Source organism: Mytilus galloprovincialis, chromosome 5 (assembly GCF_965363235.1).
Source record: "Mytilus galloprovincialis chromosome 5, xbMytGall1.hap1.1, whole genome shotgun sequence".
NCBI classification, from domain to species: domain Eukaryota; kingdom Metazoa; phylum Mollusca; class Bivalvia; order Mytilida; family Mytilidae; genus Mytilus; species Mytilus galloprovincialis.
The window spans coordinates 89061001-89075439 of NC_134842.1; positions in this window are offsets into that span (position 1 = coordinate 89061001).

Here is a 14439-nt window from a genome sequence, read left to right on the forward strand (position 1 = left end):
TGGTCTTGAAGAGATACATGATTCCATTGTGAATGAGAGACACTAGATTCGCATTAGCATACATGTATGCACTACCGTGGTTCTTTTACAGCGGCCCCTCTACCAAGAGATAACTTTCTCTGGGATGGAGTAACAAGTCTTGGGTTTCGATGTTGATTTGGATCCCACATGGATTATTCAGGTTGGTACCAGCTTGAGGTTCGTATTCGTGAACCTGATATTCTTGGATAATTTCATCGAAGATCAACCCATCGGTGATTATAAGGATGTTGGACATTATGTATTTATTTATAGCGCTGCACGAAGTCGTGGATGGAAGCAATGCCAGACCCGCAGATCAGGTTGTTCAACCGGGATTGCTGCGGTTTGCTGCGTTGAACATTAGACTGTTCAGAAGACATTCTGCGTTCTCGGGGAGGGTCACGTTATCAACCACATGGTCGACGGCTTTGGGGGCCCCTTTTTCAACACCTTTTCAAGGCTCCGTTAGTGTTTGCACTCACGACCTTACTTCCTATGGTTTTAGTGGCAGAGGAAGTAAACATGCGTCAAGCCAAACTGGCGATTGTGTCAAACAGTCCCCTTCCACCGTATGCAAACTTTTAGCGTAACCTTTCTTGATTTGCAACATTTACTTATAAGATGCTATGATGAAGCGCCATATATTCTTCGATGCTGATATGTCTACCCTTTTTCATAGCATGGATAATCGACACAATATCGTGGTGGTAAGGTGTTGACCACATCGATCAACGAGAAGGGAGACTTTCCCTTGCACTATAGGAGGTCTCGGATGTACTTTTGATAACTATTTACACCCCTGGGTCGATGCCACTGCTGGTGGAAGTTTCGTCCCCGAGGGTATCACCAGCCCAGTAGTCAGCACTTCGGTGTTGACATGAATATCAATTATATGGTCATTTTTATAAATTTTCTTTTTACAAAACCTTGAATTTTTCGAAAAACTAAGGATTTTCTTACCCCAGGAGTAGATTACCTAATTCATATTTGGCACAACTTTTTGGAATTTTGGATCCTCAATGCTCTTCAACTTTGTATTGATTTGGCTTTTTAACTATTTTGATCTGAGCGTCACTGATGAGTCTTATGTAGACGAAACGCGCGTCTGGCGTATAAAATTATAATCCTGGTACTTTTGATAACTATTTACACCCCTGGGTCGATGCCACTGCTTGTGGACGTTTCGTCCCCGAGGGTATCACCAGCCCAGTAGTCAGCACTTCGGTGTTGACATGAATATCAATTATATGGTCATTTTTATAAATTTTCTTTTTACAAAACCTTGAATTTTTCGAAAAACTAAGGATTTTCTTACCCCAGGAGTAGATTACCTAATTCATATTTGGCACAACTTTTTGGAATTTTGGATCCTCAAACTATTTACACCCCTGGGTCGATGCCACTGCTTGTGGACGTTTCGTCCCCGAGGGTATCACCAGCCCAGTAGTCAGCACTTCGGTGTTGACATGAATATCAATTATATGGTCATTTTTATAAATTTTCTTTTTACAAAACCTTGAATTTTTCGAAAAACTAAGGATTTTCTTACCCCAGGAGTAGATTACCTTATCCATATTTGGCACAACTTTTTGGAATTTTGGATCCTCAATGCTCTTCAACTTTGTATTGATTTGGCTTTTTAACTATTTTGATCTGAGCGTCACTGATGAGTCTTATGTAGACGAAACGCGCGTCTGGCGTATAAAATTATAATCCTGGTACTTTTGATAACTATTCTTTAGGGAAGCTTTTTTCCAACGATTGCTCAAACAGCTGGTAGATGGGCTGGTGAAGCGATTATCCGAAGACATACAATCGATTGTAGTCGGAGCCATCAATCGCGCAGGAATAGGTTGTTCAGCAGCGTCGTCTTACCAGTCCGACTTCCCAACTTATCGATCGCTGAGGTAGGAGGTAGTGATTACTCTTCGTGGGGGCGTTGGCACTGTGGGAAATGTCTTCAACGTTCATTTATTAAAATAAAATAGCGATGATTTTCTGCGTGAAAGTCGTAGGAAGACGGACACAGTTAACACCAGCGAGGTAATGACCAGCAACAGGCGAGGAGAAAGGTTGGCAACTGCAAGGTGTGCGATGCCAAGAAGTCTCAGTTTGTTTCTACAACCAGTACAGATTTCATGAACAAACTAATCAACCGATTACCAATGGAAATGCATATACCCGGACACAACTTCACCAGGCCAGGGACTAAACTAAGCAAGCGACTACTTCCCGATGACACCCCGAATGCTTGGTCATAACCAAGTAATCAAGTTGACCAGGCAGCATATCACCACGATCTTTGTTATGCCCAGCACAAGAACGCAACCGCACGCAACTCCATATGTGACCAAGCTGTGCTAGCCTCGCTTAACACCTTTCCCAACTCTACCACACGCGAACGCTTGAACTGCAGCATCGTCGGACCCATCATCGGTACCAAAGTTCGATTCGGTCTGGACCGATGAGCTAGCTGAGGAGTTGCACAAACCAGTTCGACGCTAGTTTCATAAACGCTGAGTAGCGGTTTGTGGTGTTGATGAGACCAGGGCGGTCGACCTCGTTGATATGAGTGACTTCTCCAGGGACAAGGGAAATAAATTTATCATGAGAATTATCGATGTCTTCTCCAAATATGGCTTGCTGGTACCACTCAAGAACAAAAATGGGGTGACGGTGCGGGATGCCTTCCGAGTGGGGTACCAGAGAAGCTATGGACATACAAAGCTCATGAGTTTTACAACAACATCAGCTGCTCCAAAAGCATGGTATTGATGTCTACTCCACCGGGAAGAGAAGTCGAGTATTTTCAATCGTTGTAACCACATCATGAAAGAGAAAATGTTCAAATACTTTTCAGCCAACTCCACACGCACCTATATCGATGTCATGGACGATCTTGTTCGCCAGTACATTACCACCAAACACCGCTATCAAGATGGCCCCTGTTGCCGCAAGTCATAAGGAGCATGAAAACAAGTTGTATTGGAACCTTTACGGCTCCTTACCTCCCATGAAACCACCGCGATTTTCCTAATCACCAAGACGAAAGGTACATTCAAGAAGGGATACCCCCCCCCCGCTGGACCGAGAAAGTATTCACCATTTCCCAAGTTTTGTCAGAGGTCCACTGGGAAATCTTTTCTACGATCTTTTCATCCATCTCCTCAAGGGTTTCAACCAAGTCCGTGGCCGCGGTGAAAATCTAGTTTTCCGAGTGAATGTTTCCCTCGTTCAATCCCAATCTTCTATAAGTTCCACCCGTGACGTCCGAGAGACCTCAAGGGAGGTCTGCACATCAATGCCAATAATGGGGGTCATATTCCAGGTAGTAAATACAAATTTAACGGCTTTCTTTGGCGAATGTACCTCAATTTTATCCCCACTTGCTTTCCTATCTTCCCAAATCTTTTCATGCACCTTTTTTAGCTGTCGATCTATCGACAGCCTGCAAACCTCGTTCAACCCAAATTTGTTTGCCTGGGTGATAATCTCCTTCCTCGTGTGGGGTTTAGGACGACGATGAAATTTAAGATTGTGTTCGTTTCTATCAACCCTCAACCAACTGATCTTTCCTCAACCTGGAGTACCCTGGAAGATGGTTTATTTTGGCTATACCTCTCAGGGGTTTGACGTTTTCAACTACTAACTTCAAATTCATGTTCACTATTGGATCCATGTCTTTATCCTAACAATAAAAAAATATCAATTCAGGCTACCCCAAGACAACCATCCCCAACTCACTGGTTTTTAGACACAGTTTTCGGGCCTAAACACATATCCTAACACTTCCGATCCTACAATCCTTAAAAAAATAAGAAAGTCGTGAAACCTGGCCGGTGCGTCCGGATTTTTTCATCCCATAGCTCACAATTTCCACAGCTCCATCGGTCTCTCTCTTTGCAAAGACACATTTTCCCTCGACCCCAACCTCAAAATGGGCGTGTGGCAGAACTCTCATAATCATACTACTGTTCCATTCTTAATGAGCTTTCAAATGAGGTATAAGGTATATCTGTAATTAGGGGCTAATGGGTCACACCAGTCCTTTCCATTATTCAAAATATCTATTTCATTATTTAAAATTGGCTATTTCTTAATTTTCACGCGTATTTTGGCATTAAGGTCCTCCTTAACCCCTATAATGGTCATTGCGGCACATATCGTTTATACTCAGTTTATTCCTCTAGCAAAAAGCTTTAATTTGGTGTATAAATCTTGCCTTGATTTGGGCCTGAAGGGTTGCAACAGTCCATTCCATTATTCAAAATAAGTTATTTCTTCATGTTCAAGCGTATTTCGATATTAAGGTCCTTTTTTTCTCCTCTAATATGCATTGACTATAACATTTTGTTCTTCTCGTAATAAGCTTTCGAATGGGGTATAATGTTTATCTATAATTAGGGCATAAAGGGTCGCAGGATTCCATTCCATTATTCAAAATATCTATTTCATTATTCAAATTGGCTATTTCTTAATTTTCACGCGTATTTTGGCATTTTCTTAATATTCACGCGTATTTTGGCACATATCGTTTATACTCAGTCTATTTCTCTATTAAAGAGCTTTAATTTGGTGTATAATTTTTGCCTTGATTAGGGACTGAAGAGTTGCAGCAGTCCATTCCATTTTTCAAAATAAGCTTTTTCTCAATGTTCACGCGTATTTCGATATTTAAATCCTTCGTTACTCCTCTAATATTCGTTGCAGAACATATTGACTATATACATTTTGTTCCTCTCGTAATAAGTTTTCGAGTGAGGTATTAGGTATATCCATAATTAGGGGCTAAAGGGTCGTAGCAGTCCATTCCAATATTCAAAATATCCAATTCATTATTCAAAATTGGCTTTTTCTTAATTGTCACGCGTATTTTGGCATTTAGGTCCTCCGTAACCCGTCTAAAGGTCATTGCGGCACATATCGTGTATACTCAGTTTATTCCTCTATCAATAAACTTTAATTTGGTGTAAACAATGTTGCCTTGATTAAGGACTGAAGGGTTGCAACAGTCCATTCCATTATTCAAAATAAGCTATTTCTTCATGTTCAAGCGTATTTCGATATTTAGGTCCTTCGTTTCTCCTCTAATATGCGTTGCCGAACATCTTAAAAATATATACATTTTGTTCCTCTCGTAATGAGCTTTCGAATGGGGTATAAGGTTTTTCTATCATTAGGGGGTAAAGGGTCGTAGAATTCCATTCCATTATTCAAAATGTCCAATTCATTATTCAAAATTGGCTTTTTCTTAATTTTCACGCGTATTTTGGCATTTAGGTCCTCCGTAACCCCTCTAATGGTCATTGCGGCACATATCGTTTATACTCAGTTTATTCCACTATCAATAAGATTTAATTTGGTGTAAACAATTTTGCCTTGATTAGGGACTGAAAGGTTGCAACAGTCCATTCCATTATTCAAAATAAGCTATTTCTTCATGTTCAAGCGTATTTCGATATTTAGGTCCCTCGTTTCTCCTCTAATATGCGTTGCAGAACATGTTGACTATATACCTTTGGTTCCTCTCGTAATAAGCTTTCGGATAGGGTATAAGGTTTTTCTATAATTAGGGATAAAAGGGTCGTAGCATTCCATTCCATTATTCAAAATATCTATTTCATTATTCAAATTGGCTATTTCTTAATTTTCACGCGTATTTTGGCATTTAGGTCCTCCGAACCCCTCTAATAGTCATTGCGGCACATATCGTTTCTACTCAGTCTATTTCTCTATCAATAAGCTTTAATTTGGTGTAAACAATTTTGCCTTGATTAGGGACTGAAGGGTTGCAACAGTCCATTCCATTATTCAAAATAAGCTATTTCTTCATGTTCACGCGTATTTCGATATTTAGGTCCTTCGTTTCTCCTCTAATATGCGTTGCGGAACATGTTGACTATATACCATTTGTTCCTCTTGTAATAAGCTTTCGAATGGGGTATAAGGTTTTTCTATAATTAGGGGGTAAAGGGTGGCAGCATTCCATTCCGTTATTCAAAATGTCTATTTCATTATTCAAATTTGCTTTTTCTTAATTTTCACGCGTATTTTGGCATTTAGGTCCTCCGAACCCCTCTAATGGTCATTGCGGCACATATAGTTTATACTCAGTCTATTTCTCTATTAAAGAGCTTTAATTTGGTGTATAATTTTTGCCTTGATTAGGGACTGACGGGTTGCAGCAGTCCATTCCATTTTTCAAAATATGGTATTTCTCAATGTTCACGCGTACCTCGATATTTAAATCCTTCGTTACTCCTCTAATATTCGTTGCAGAACATATTGACTATATACATTTTGTTCCTCTCGTAATAAGCTTTCGAGTAAGGTATTATGTATATCTATAATTAGGCAATAAAGGGTCGTAGCAGTCCATTCCATTATTCAAAGTATCCAATTCATTATTCAAAATTGGCTTTTTTCTTAATTTTCACGCGTATTTTAGCATTTAGTTCATCCTTAACCTCTCTGATGGTCATTGCGGCACATATCGTTTATACTCAGTTTATTCCTCTATCAATAAGCTTTAATTTGGTGTAAACAATTTTGCCTTGATTAGGGACTGAAGGGTTGCAACAGTCCATTCCATTATTCAAAATAAGCTATTTCTTCATGTTCAAGCGTATTTCGATATTTAGGTCCTTCGTTTCTCCTCTAATATGCGTTGCGGAACATATTGACTATATACCTTTTGTTCCACTTGTAATAAGCTTTCGGATGGGGTATAAGGTTTTTCTATAATTAGGGGTAAAAGGGTGGTAGCATTCCATTCCATTATTAAAAATATCTATTTCATTATTCAAATTGGCTATTTCTTAATTTTCACGCGTATTTTGGCATTTAGGTCCTCCGAACCCCTCTAATAGTCATTGCGGCACATATCGTTTATACTCAGTCTATTTCTCTATCAATAAGTTTTAATTTGGTGTAAACAATTTTGCCTTGATTAGGTAATGAAGGGTTGCAACAGTCCATTCCATTATTCAAAATAAGCTATTTCTTCATGTTCAAGCGTATTTCGATATTTAGGTCCTTCGTTTCTCGTCTAATATGCGTTGCGGAACATGTTGACTATATATCATTTGTTCCTCTTGTAATAAGCGTTCGAATAGGGTATAAGGTTTTTCTAAAATTTGGGGGTAAAGGGTCGCAGCATTCCATTCCATTATTCAAAATATCTATTTCATTATTCAAATTGGCTTTTTCTTAATTTTCACGCGTATTTTGGCATTTAGGTCCTCCGAACCCCTCTAATGGTCATTGCGGCACATATCGTTTATACTCAGTCTATTTCTCTATTAAAGAGCTTCAATTTGGTGTATTATTTTTGCCTTGATTAGGGACTGAAGGGTTGTAGCAGTCCATTCCATTTTTCAAAATATGCTATTTCTCAATGTTCACGCGTATTTTGATATTTAAATCCTTCGTTACTCCTCTAATATTCGTTGCAGAACATATTGACTATATACATTTTGTTCCTCTCGTAATAATCTATCGAGTGAGGTATTATGTATATCTATAATTAGGGACTAAAGGATCGTAGCAGTCCATTCCATTATTCAAAGTATCCAATTAATTATTCAAAATTGGCTTTTTCTTAATTTTCACGCGTTTTTTGGCATTTAGGTCCTCCGTAAACCCTCTAATGGTCATTGCGACACATATCGTTTATACTCAGTTTATTCCTCTATCAATCAGCTTTAGTTTGGTGTAAACAATTTTGTCTTGATTAGGGACTGAAGGGTTGCAACAGTCCATTCAATTATTCAAAATAAGCTATTTCTTAATGTTCAAGCGTATTTCGATATTTAGGTCCTTCGTTTTTCCTCTAATATGCGTTGCGGAACATGTTGACTATATACCTTTTGTTCCTCTCGTAATAAGCTTTCGGATGGGGTATAAGGTTTTTCTATAATTAGGGGGTAAAGGGTCGCAGCATTCCATTCCATTATTCAAAATATCTATTTCATTATTCAAATTGGCTATTTCTTAATTTTCACGCGTATTTTGGCATTTAGGTCCTCCGAACCCCTCTTATAGTCATTGCGGCACATATCGTTTATATTCAGTCTTTTTTTCTATCAATAAGCTTTAATTTGGTGTAAACAATTTTGCCTTGATTAGGGACTGAAGAGTTGCAGCAGTCCATTTCATTTTTCAAAATAAGCTATTTCTCAATGTTCACGCGTATTTCGATATTTAAATCCTTCGTTACTTTTCTAATATTCTTTGCAGAACATATTGACTATATACATTTTGTTCCAATCGTAATAAGCTTTCGAGTAAGGTATTATGTATATCTATAATTAGGCAATAAAGGGTCGTAGCAGTCCATTCCATTATTCAAAGTAGCCAATTCATTATTCAAAATTGGCTTTTTCTTAATTTTCACGCGTATTTTAGCATTTAGGTCATCCTTAACCCCTCTGATGGTCATTGCGGCACATATCGTTTATACATAGTTTATTCCTCTATTAATCAGCTTTAATTTGGTGTAAACAATTTTTCCTTGATAAGGGACTGAAGGGTTGCAACAGTCCATTCCATTATTCAAAATAAGCTATTTCTTCATGTTCAAGCGTATTTCGATATTTAGGTCCTTCGTTTCTCTTCTAATATGCGTTGCGGAACATGTTGACTATATACCTTTTGTTCCTCTCGTAATAAGCTTTCGGATGGGGTATAAGGTTTTTCTATAATTAGGGGGTAAAGGGTTGCAGCATTCCATTCCATTATTCAAAATATCTATTTCATTATTCAAATTGGCTTTTTCTTAATTTTCAGGCGTATTTTGGCATTTAGGTCCTCCGAACCCCTCTAATAGTCATTGCGGCACATATCGTTTATACTCAGTCTTTTTTTTTCTATCAATAAGTTTTAAAAAGTAAAATCAGAAAAATACTGAACTTAGAGGAAGATCAATTGGTAAAGTCCATAATCACATGGCAAAATCAAATAACAAAACGCATCAAAAACGAATGGACAAAAACTGTCATATTCCTGACTTGGTACAGGCATTTTCAAATGTAGAAAATGGTGGATTAAACCTGGTTCTATAGCGCTAACCCTTTCACTTTAATGACAGTCTCATCAATTTCCGATATTTCTACATTGATGCGTTAAATAAACAGACACAATAAATATAATAGTCAAAATATGGGTACATCAGTCATCATCGTTTAACAATTTTAAAAGGAATAATTTAACAGAACACAAAAACATCTACTATCTACGAACACATTTATTGATTTGAGTGTCTGACGTCAGAAAATTGTATACGTCACATAAATTTGTCGTTCAATGTACGTACAAACAATTTTAAAATTTTCATGGGAATGTTAGCATACAGGGTTAAAAAATCAAAAGTATGTAAAAATAAATTTAAGAAATAGACCGAGATTTAAACTAGTCCAAAAGTTATATATAGAATTTATAAGAATCCAAAAATAGTTAATTCCACTACGCGATTGAATGATTTTGACGTTTGTGGTTCAACGTATATTGTAATTCATAATAGAAATATATAATTAATTTGGTGTAAATAATTTTGCCTTGATTAGGGACTGAAGGGTTGCAGCAGTCCATTTCATTTTTCAAAATAAGCTATTTCTCAATGTTCACGCGTATTTCGATATTTAAATCCTTCTTTACTCCTCTAATATTCGTTGCAGAACATATTGCCTATATACATTTTGTTCCTCTCGTAATAAGCTTTCGAGTAAGGTATTATGTATATCTATAATAAGGCAATAAAGGGTCGTAGCAGTCCATTCCATTATTCAAAGTATCCAATTCATTATTCAAAATTGTCTTTTTCTTAATTTTCACGCGTATTTTAGCATTTAGGTCGTCCTTAACCCATCTGATGGTCATTGCGGCACATATCGTTTATACTCAGTTTATTACTCTATCAATAAGCTTTAATTTGGTGTAAACAATTTTGCCTTGATTAGGGACTGAAGGGTTGCAACAGTCCATTCCATTATTCAAAATAAGCTATTTCTTCATGTTCAAGCGTATTTCGATATTTAGGTCCTTCGTTTCTCCTCTAATATGCGTTGCGGAACATGTTGACTTGATACCTTTTGTTCCTCTCGTAATAAGCTTTCGGGTGGGGTATAAGGTTTTTCTATAATTAGGGGGTAAAGGTTCGCAGCATTCCATTCCATTATTCAAAATATCTATTTCATTATTTAAATTGACTTTTTCTTAATTTTCACGCGTATTTTGGCATTTAGGTCCTCCGAACCCCTATAATGGTCATTGCGGCACATATCGTTTATACTCAGTCTATTTCTCTATCAATTAGCTTTAATTTGGTGTCAACAATTTTGCCTTGAATAGGGACTGAAGGGTTGCAACAGTCCATTTCATTATTCAAAATAAGCTATTTCTTCATGTTCAAGCGTATTTCGATATTTAGGTCCTTCGTTTCTCCTCTAATATGCGTTGCGGAACATGTTGACTTGATACCTTTTGTTCCTCTCGTAATAAGCTTTCGGATGGGGTATAAGGTTTTTCTATAATTAGGGGGTAAAGGGTTGCAGCATTCCATTCCATTATTCAAAATATCTATTTCATTATTCAAATTGGCTTTTTCTTAATTTTCACGCGTATTTTGGCATTTAGGTCCTCCGAACCCCTATAATTGTCATTGCGGCACATATCGTTTATACTCAGTCTATTTCTCTATTAAAGAGCTTGAATTTGGTGTAAACAATTTTGCCTTGATTAGGGACTGAAGGGTTGCAGCAGTCCATTCCATTTTTCAAAATAAGCTATTTCTCAATGTTCACGCGTATTTCGATATTTAAATCCTTCGTTTCTCCTCTAATATTCGTTGCAGAACATATTGACTATATACATTTTGTTCCTCTCGTAATAAGTTTTCGAGTGAGGTATTAGGTATATGTACAATTAGGGGCTAAAGGGTCGTAGCAGTCAATTTCATTATTCAAAATATCCATTTCATTATTCAAAATTGGCTATTTTTTAATTTTCACGCGTATTTTTGCATTTAGGTCCTCCGTAACCCCTCTAATGGTCATTGCGGCACAATCGACCTGTTTTACTATAATTTATCAAAGAATGAAGAATATCAAAAGTCTAGTGAAAATTAAAAAAGAAAGACCACGTAGAGTATTTCAATTTTGAATACATATGTTTTGGTATTCAGGTCGTCCATATATTGAACCAAGGAATTTCTGTTTAAAATAGTTAGGAAAACCCACTAGTTTATCCTCCGAAACTAGGAACTAGATAAATATACCAAATTAAAATTTAAAGAGTGTTTTGATTTTTTTTTCTGATACTAGTTTGAATATTTGTTAGAATACACCAAAAAGACGAATTTAGAAATACGGGATATAGTGTCACAGTCAATTTTTTAAAATTTTTATTTCACTATTCACCGCTTCAAGTTGAATAATGAAACATAAACTATTTCATTATTCATTATTGATTTTTTAAACATTGAATAGTGAATAGTGAACTATGTCATTATTCATTATTGAATTTTGAATAATGAACTATGAATAATGGAAGTACTTCAGCGCGGTGAATTATACACAAGAAACTAAAATAAAAATGCATACAAGACTAACAAAGGCCAGAGGCTCCTGACTTGTTACAGGCGCAAAATTGCGGTGGGGTTAAACATGTTTATGACATCTCAACCCTTCCCTATACCTCTAGCCAATGTTGAAAAGTAAACGCAGAACAATACAAGTTTAAGAGAAGTACGATGTCAGAAGATGTAACAAAAGAAGATAAATAAAATGTAAACATGTTATTGAAAAAAAGTGTATAAAGATACTTATTTTTAACGAGGCCCAATCTAAAAGAATTATGAAAAATCTGATCAATAACTACATGTATGTCTGAATTTTTTACTCAATTCCTATTAAAGTATAATGAATGGATTAAGCTAAAATAATATATACCTTACCTTTATTGTAGTAACAGGAGGGACATGCTAAAATAGGACTAATATTATAATCATTATGGATATATAGTAAAATTTGCCCTGAAATGAAGTAAAAGTTAATTTAAAAAAAAACTGTTCAATAACTAATTTTGTTTTTCACATATGACATGCATCAAACATCACTTTTTCCATTCAAAGTCAGAAAACCAGGTGTTGCGGGGGAAAATTTTGATAGGGGGGCTCTCAAAACCCACATTTTACCAATTTTGTTAATGAAAATCAAGATATCAAATTAAAATATCCAAAATTAATTTTTTAAAATGTAATAAGTTGGCTCATTGTTATCCCTGATCAACAAAACTGTAATTATTAATAAAAACATGCTTAAAAGGTAAAATTTCACAAGGAGGCAAAGGGGGGGGGGGGGAGGTGCAAAATTTCAAGAGAGTCATTTATTATCATATCTTCAAAAGCAAAAATTAAATAATCAAAAATAATTTAAAAGAAATATGGAAATGTAAATAAAACAAACTTATAATACATACATAAAAGAATGCGTTGAAAGAAATAAAAAAAAAACATTGGTTTATTGGGTTTTGATATTTTTGTAGGGAGAATCTCAAAACTTTTTTTTTATTTTTTTTTTATTTTACAAATAGAAAATATCAACAAGGAATTGAATTGCATATTTTTATTTAAAACAAATAGGTTCCGAGTTAAGACTTGCAAATGAAAATATTATTTAAAAATCTGAATGGGGAACATCTCAAAACACAAATTAAATATGTAAAAAAATAAAATGTAATGAAATACCTTTTTTGCATAATCAATGAACCATGAAGTTGATTAGTAGGGTTCAATTCCAGAATGATATTATTTATACTCTTATGCATATAGGTTCATAAAGTTTCATAATGATAGCACAATTCTTTATGGTAAAATAAAATTACTTCCACCTGCAGTTCAACCAGAGTTTGTACCAATGGACTGACGGACACAGAGATCTAAACACTGTAATCCCCCTACTTTTAGTAGACGTATAAAAAAAACTTGTGAGGGGTCAACTATAAAAACAGATATCTCATACAGAATCCTGTTGAAATCATTAAAAGCTGGTCTTTATAGCCTGGAGGCTTGGGTACTTTTAAGGCTGTGTGAACTCCTCTCTGGGAATGACGAGTCTTGTTATCTGTCATATCATTATCTTGATATTTTGCTGTGCCATTGTATTTAACTGTTTTAATTGTTTTTGAGGCAATATGGAGCAGACTGTCAGTGGACAATTCCAAAGTCATTCAGTGCAGATCATATAGTGAGCCTTTTATAGCTGAATTGGTTTCATTCGTAATCATACCACATCTTCTTTTTTGTTTATATCTACTGCACCAGGAGACTTGGTGATGACAATATGCATTTGTTCTAACAATGTTCATTACTACAGACAGAACTAAAACTCCCTGATCTATTTTTGTTTGTTTCTAGGCCAGATTATAAAACATAATAAAAAAACAATCTCTTACTGCTTGAGTATTTAATCATTTCAATAATAACAATATAACAAATAACATAAATTCAACAATGAAACCAAGGTACCTGTTGTTGTTATGTGACAATCACTATATATGTATATGAACAGATTTTTGAAGTTCCTAAAACATAAGGTTTATATAACTGACAGCAAATGAAATTGTAACTTTTGTGCAACATTATAGGATTAAACTTATTTACTGGACAGAGTCCTAAACTTACAAACAAAAAAGAGGGCTTTTAGGTTAAATTTATGAGTCAGAGACCAGATTACAAAGCAACATCCTCTAAAAAAATGTGCTAAATTCCGATAATTATTGATACATTTTTAATATTTGTTTTTCCAAATTTTATCTTTCTTCAGACCTCAAATCCTTTCATGTGTACTGCGCATGAATATATTAGGGAAGTAGTTTTGGCAAAGGTGTTTATTGAAGTACCCATCCTTCCGCGCATACCTTATCAATATGAACTGAACAGATGGTCACTTAGAAAAGCGATTCAAGTGTTCCTATTGGTTTATCCTAGATTGATATTAGTATTACACAAATTTACAAACGGTTACCAAATATAAAATAATTGTCTTGTAGAGAAGCCAAGAAAATTTTGTTCACAAATTTTCCTTATATACAATTGGTAGTAAAATTTCAAACTACCCTCTAACAGGATCTGGAGTCTTTCTGGAAAAAAATATGAAATTATTCCCTTTCATAGAAGCTTAGACAATTTTGAAGAAAAACTTTTCTTGTACAACGAGTAGTTACATTTCAAACTAGTAGCAAACACAAAGTGGCTGAACTGCAGATCTAAAAACTGCTTAATTGTTACAACTCAATATGTTCAAGTTTGGGCTAAATATAAAATCATCCCCCTTCATAAAAGCCAAGAAAACTTTACAAAAATAATTTCCTTGTACATTCAGCAGTCATACTTTAAACTGAGTAATTAATTTGGCTGCATTG